This window comes from Quercus robur, chromosome 6, assembly GCF_932294415.1.
Source record: "Quercus robur chromosome 6, dhQueRobu3.1, whole genome shotgun sequence".
Lineage (NCBI taxonomy): Eukaryota > Viridiplantae > Streptophyta > Magnoliopsida > Fagales > Fagaceae > Quercus > Quercus robur.
In genome coordinates, this window is record NC_065539.1 from 19,390,945 (window position 1) to 19,396,944 (window position 6,000).

Consider the following 6,000-nt stretch of genomic DNA (forward strand, 5'->3'; position numbering starts at 1 on the left):
TTTGTTTGAGTTAATACTTAATTATTTTGGAAGTAAGAATTTGAGTTTATACCAAAACACAACCTTGGCTATGCTAATTACAAATTGGCATTCGGTCTATTTTGGTCCACTTCATCTATGCGGTTTGGTTCGATTAACTTCAGTCCAATTTGGTCTACTTCAGTCCACTTCAATTCAATTAGGTCCATTCAGTCTACTTCGATCAGTTCAGTCCAATTCGGTCCAGTTGATTCACTTCGGTCAATTTGGTCCTTTTTAGTCCACTTTTGTCCATTCCATCTAATTCAGTTCATTCATTCCACTTTGGTATATTCAATTTAATTTGGTCCATTTGGTCCACTTAGGCCTATTCAGTCCAATTTGGTCCACTTCAGTCTATTTAGTCAATTTGGTCTATTTTAGATCATTTCAATCTAATTTGGTGCACCTATTTAAGAATGGGAAAATAAAATTTTGGCTTGAGAGTACAATCAATTATTTGAGTAATATCTATTATAATTATATGATAAGTTTTTGTTATCATAATAATTTCCTTAAGAGAATTAGAATTTGAATAATAATTTGAAACTTAAAAATTTTAATTGTACCTTAAAGAAGCTAGAAAAATATAATGCATAATAACAATAATTAGAATAATATGGACCATTTCAAAAAAGAATAATATCAATAAAAAAATAAAAAATGATAAAATTATATATTTGTAAAAATAGATTTATGGAAATTACTTTTGAAATTGTTTAATTTTTAGGGCGAAAAAATTTTGTACAATAAAATTTAGAAAATAAATTAAATATATTCAGTATAAGTTTGTTATGAATTTTAATTATCATAATAATCTCTTTTAAGATAACTAGCCTCGTCACACGCGCTTTGCGCATGCGATGAGGCTCTTTTTTTATTTTTTATTTTTTTTTATTTTTTTATCTAGTGTCATATTTTTCCATTCATCTCAATTTTTAGATTATGGCATACAAAAAAAAAAAAAAAAAAAGCCTTAGAGCTGTCATTTAATGATGCCATCTCAATTTTTTTACACACACACACACACGCACATATTTCTTGAAGGTATAATCAACCTCATGCAATTCATTTAAAAGTCAAAACTTTAAAACAAATGAGTAACTACCCTAAAGATTAGATTTGTATATTCAAAGCATTCATGTTTAGAAAGGCTTTCACTTAAATTTAGCCAAGTCGAAGTGGTCTGAAATGTCATGTTAATGTCACCCAACAAAAGTGTAGCAACCATAAATGCTATTGTACGGCACCGAGCTCCCAAAGCCCATACAGGCCTTGGGCCCAGACCCATCTAGGCCCCGGGCCCAAGCCCATACCAGCCTTGGGCGCAGGCCCAGCAGATAGTTCCCGTTACCTTATGCCCTTCTTAAAACTGCCTTAGGGCCAAAAACAAGTTTTGGTTATTAAGCTCCCGGGGTTGACCGGTTAACATTTCTCGGTAGAGCACATGAGTCAATACCCGGGAAGGTCATGATATGCACGGGAACGTGAGTCGCCGAACATAATCGGTGAAAATGGAGCCAAGTTCCAAGATCATAAATGCTGCACCGCCCTCTCACCTAAAACAGCCACTTTAACCAGATAATACTGGACCTTCAATAGCACTAACGATGAACATAATCATGGTCTCCCCACTAACCTTGGCTATAAATAGAGGAAAGTTGGGAGAAGAAGGGGTTCAGAAAAATGGAGAGAAAAGGAGTGAAAGAGAGAGCTTTTCAGCTGATTGTTGCTTTGAGTCTCTCTGCCGAGAACGACCCATTGTAGGAAATCCTTAAACCCACTATAAATAAATTGTGAGCCCAAGGGATCTAAGGCCCAGAGTTCTTGTACTTGGTTCTTACAATTGGCGCCCACCGTGGGGCCATCCTACGAAGCTGTGGTTCGAGTGAGACTCAAGCAAAGAAGATGTCTGAGGAGCGTTCAAGAGGGCACGTTCCGAGCAATTCCGCAGGATCTTCCCGGGGATCGACGTGGAGGGAGAGAAGGCAGAAGCGGCTGGAGGATAGGGAGCATTCAAGAGGAGAGGAAGGGTCCGGATTGGGAGAAGGATCGGACCAAACGCACCGGACGATTTCAAACGTCTCAGCACATCGGCAACCTGATGATAGAGACCGGGAGCTGGAGCGGTTGCGCAGATTGGTAATGGACTTGGAGCTGGAGGCAAGGGGTCGGCGCCACGAAAGGGACCACAACCCCCAACCCAGAAGGAACCGTGGCGAGGAAGGTTCCAGCCGACCTGTTACGCAACAACACCGAGACCGATCCCATTCTCAAGAGTCACGTCGTCACTCCCGGGATATTCGTCGTAGACGGGACCGTTCCCGGTCACATGGATATGACAACCACGGGTCAGAGTCGCCAGAGGAGCGGCAGCACCACAACGCCGCGATGGATGCCATGAGCAGGGCCTTGCGGATGGCGGCCCGGTCTCCATTCTCAGATGAGATTGAACGGGCACCCATGCCGAGCCGATTCACGCGTCCACCATTCAATTCCTATGAGGGGAGAACAGACCCCGTGGAGCATGTCAGTCATTACATCCACATGATGTCATTGCATGCGCACAACGATGCATTGATGTGTAAAGTATTCCCCTCTAGTCTCGGATCTACCGCACTGAGATGGTTCAATGGGTTGCGGAAAGGTTCTATACACAGCTTCGCCGAGCTGATTCAGGAGTTCGGCAGCAGGTTCGTAACATGCAGCCGAGTGCAACAACCAGTCGACGCGTTGCTTTCCATGAAAATGAGGGTCGGGGAAACCCTTCGGAGTTATGCCAGCCGATACTGGGAGCTCTACAATGAGATTGGTGGGGGAAACGAGAAAATCGCGGCTAGCACCTTCAGGATGGGGCTCCCCAAGGATTCTGAACTACGGGAGTCGCTGACAAGAAGACCCCCGGAGGACATGAGGCAACTGATGAGACGCATAGAGGAGTACAAACGCCTGGAGGATGACCGGCTGCAAAGCAGGGGGAAAGCCCCTTTTTCAGGGAGAGCTCGGCAAAGCTTCTTGCCGCCAAAGCCGAAAAGGGACTTCAGAATGCAGGAGCCGGAGGTGCAGATCGAAGGGGTTAATGTGTTGTTTAAAGAGCCCGTGCACAAGATACTGGAACGAATAAGGAACGAGCCATTCTTCAGATGGCCGAACAAAATGGGGGGCGACCCATCTCGGAGGAACCAGAGCCTATACTGCACTTATCACAGAGACAAGGGGCACACCACCGAGCAGTGTAGGGTATTGAAAGATCATCTCGGGCAGTTAGTGAAGGCAGGGCACCTGAAAGAGTTTGTAGCAGATTCCACTGACCGGGAGACCGAGCAGGGCGCACCACAGAGAAGGAATCCCCTTCCACCGCCCCGGGGTGTAATCAACGTCATTCATGCCGCACCGAGAGGGGCAGCGGCGGCTAGGATGGTGATGACAGTGGCTTGCGCGGAGGGAGAATCATCCAAGAAGCAAAAGAGGGCTGGACGGCTAGACATCTCGTTCGGAGAAGATGATTTCGAAGGGACAATCCAACCCCACGACGACGCTTTGGTGGTGACAGCCCGGATAGGCGGATTCCTGGTGAAGAGGGTGATGATTGATCAGGGTAGTGGGGCTGACGTCATGTACCCGGACCTCTTCAAAGGGCTCGGGTTAAGAACCCAGGATTTGGCGAAGTATGACACGCCATTGGTCTCGTTTGACGGGAGAATTGTGATTCCCGAGGGGCAAATCTCACTCCCAGTGGACATGGAGGGCAAGGAAGTTGTAGTTACATTCATAGTAGTCCGATCGTTCGCACCTTACACCGCAATCCTGGGGAGGCCATGGATTCACACCATGGGGGCTGTTCCGTCCACCCTTCACGTGAAAGTAAAGTTTCCCACTGAGTACGGAGTTGTGGAGGTAAGGGGGAATCAGCAGGTGGCGAAGCAATGCCTCATAGCCGCGGTCCAGTGGGAAAAGGAACAGCTCGGCCAAGCTGAGCACGCCGAGAAAGAGACTGCATAGCAATTACAGATACCCCAGGAAAAGGGGGCGGACGTTGCCGAGGAGTTACTGAAGGTAAGAATTCTCCCAGATAGTGACAAATACTTCCAGATAGGTACAAGCATGAATGACCGGGAAAGGGTGGAGATGTTGTTGTTCCTGTTGCAGAACATAGATGTCTTCGCGTGGAACCCGTATGAAGTGCCCGGCGTAGACCCCGAGTTCATTGTTCACAAACTCAATGTGGACCCATCATTTCCTCCGAAAAAGCAGAAGCCGAGAAGAGCGTCAAAGGAGCACGTCGATGCAGTAAACCTGGAGGTCCAGCGGCTGAAGGAGGCCGGGGCCATAAAAGAAATATTCTTCCCGAGATGGCTAGCAAACACTGTCGTAGTAAAGAAGAAGAGCGGTAAATGGAGAGTTTGCGTGGACTTCACCGATTTAAACAGAGCGTGTCCCAAGGATCCGTTCCCGATGCCCAAGATTGATCAGTTGGTGGATGCCACGTACGGGCACCCGAGAATGAGTTTCCTGGACGCCTTCCAAGGCTACCACCAGATTGCCTTAGCACCCGAGGACCGAGAGAAGACAGCATTCATATCCCCGAACGCAAACTACCACTACGAGGTCATGCCGTTTGGATTGAAGAATGCCGGAGCTACCTACCAGCGTATGATGACAAGGATGTTCCGGGAGAAAATTGGCTGCACGGTTGAGGTTTACATCGACGACATGGTAGTAAAGAGCAGAAAAGAGTCGCTGCATACTGAAGACCTTCGGGGAGTGTTCGAGATACTACGGCGACACAGGCTGCGCCTCAATGCCGAAAAGTGCACTTTCGGAGTGGGGGCTGGCAAGTTCCTGGGTTATCTGATCTCCACTCGGGGAATAGAGGCTAACCCCGACCAAATAGAGGCAATCAATCGCCTAAAACCACCGAGCAATCCTAAGGAGGTGCAGGTGCTCACCGGGATGTTGGCCGCCTTAAACCGGTTCATCTCCAAGTTTGCCGATCGCTGCCGGCCATTCTATCAACTTCTGAAGAAGTGGAAGGGGTTTCAGTGGGACGAGAGCTGCGATGAAGCTTTTCGAGAACTAAAGGAGTATTTGGCAAAGGCGCCGAGGTTGACGGCCCCGGAGCCCGGGGAGGATCTGTTTATGTACCTTGTAGTGACCAATCATGCCGTAAGTGCTGTATTACTAAGGGACCGGGGAGTGCAAATACCGGTGTATTACGTAAGCAAGACCTTGGTCGATGCCGAGACAAGGTACCTGCCTCTTGAAAAGTTGGTTTTGGCCTTGGTACACGCCACGAGGAAGTTACCACACTACTTCCAGGCACACACAGTGTTCGTCCTCACCGAGTATCCATTACAATCACTGTTGAAGAGATCCGATTTCACAGGACGGATTGCTAAATGGGGGACTCGGTTGGGATCGTTTGACATAAGATACCGACCTAGAAGCTCGGTGAAAGGGCAGATTCTCGCTGATTTCATTGCGGAATTCACACCTAAGACTGAAGGCCAGGTAATCTGTAGTGCGGAGATTCGCCCGTGGAGGTTATTTGTGGACGGCGCATCAAACGCTATGGGGGTCGGGGCTGGTATTGTCATAATCACCCCTGAGGGTATGCGACTGGAACATTTCTTCAGATTGGGGTTCAAAGCCTCGAACAATGAAGCCGAATATGAGGCCCTGTTGGCCGGACTAAGGGCAGTATTGCAGCTGGGAGCCAGGGACGTAGAAATCTACTCAGACTCTCGGCTGGTCGTTTATCAGATCACCGGGGACTTCGAGGCTCGGGATCCTCGAATGAAAGCTTATCTGAGTACGGCAAAGCAAATTATCGGTCAGTTCGGAAAGGTAAAGATATCCCAGGTGTCCTGGTCGCAGAACAAGCATGCTGACTCTCTTGCGACGTTAGCCTCATCGGCTACCGAGGACACCCCGAGGCTTATCACGATTGAACTTGTAAGGGAACCAAGCATCTGTGTGCAG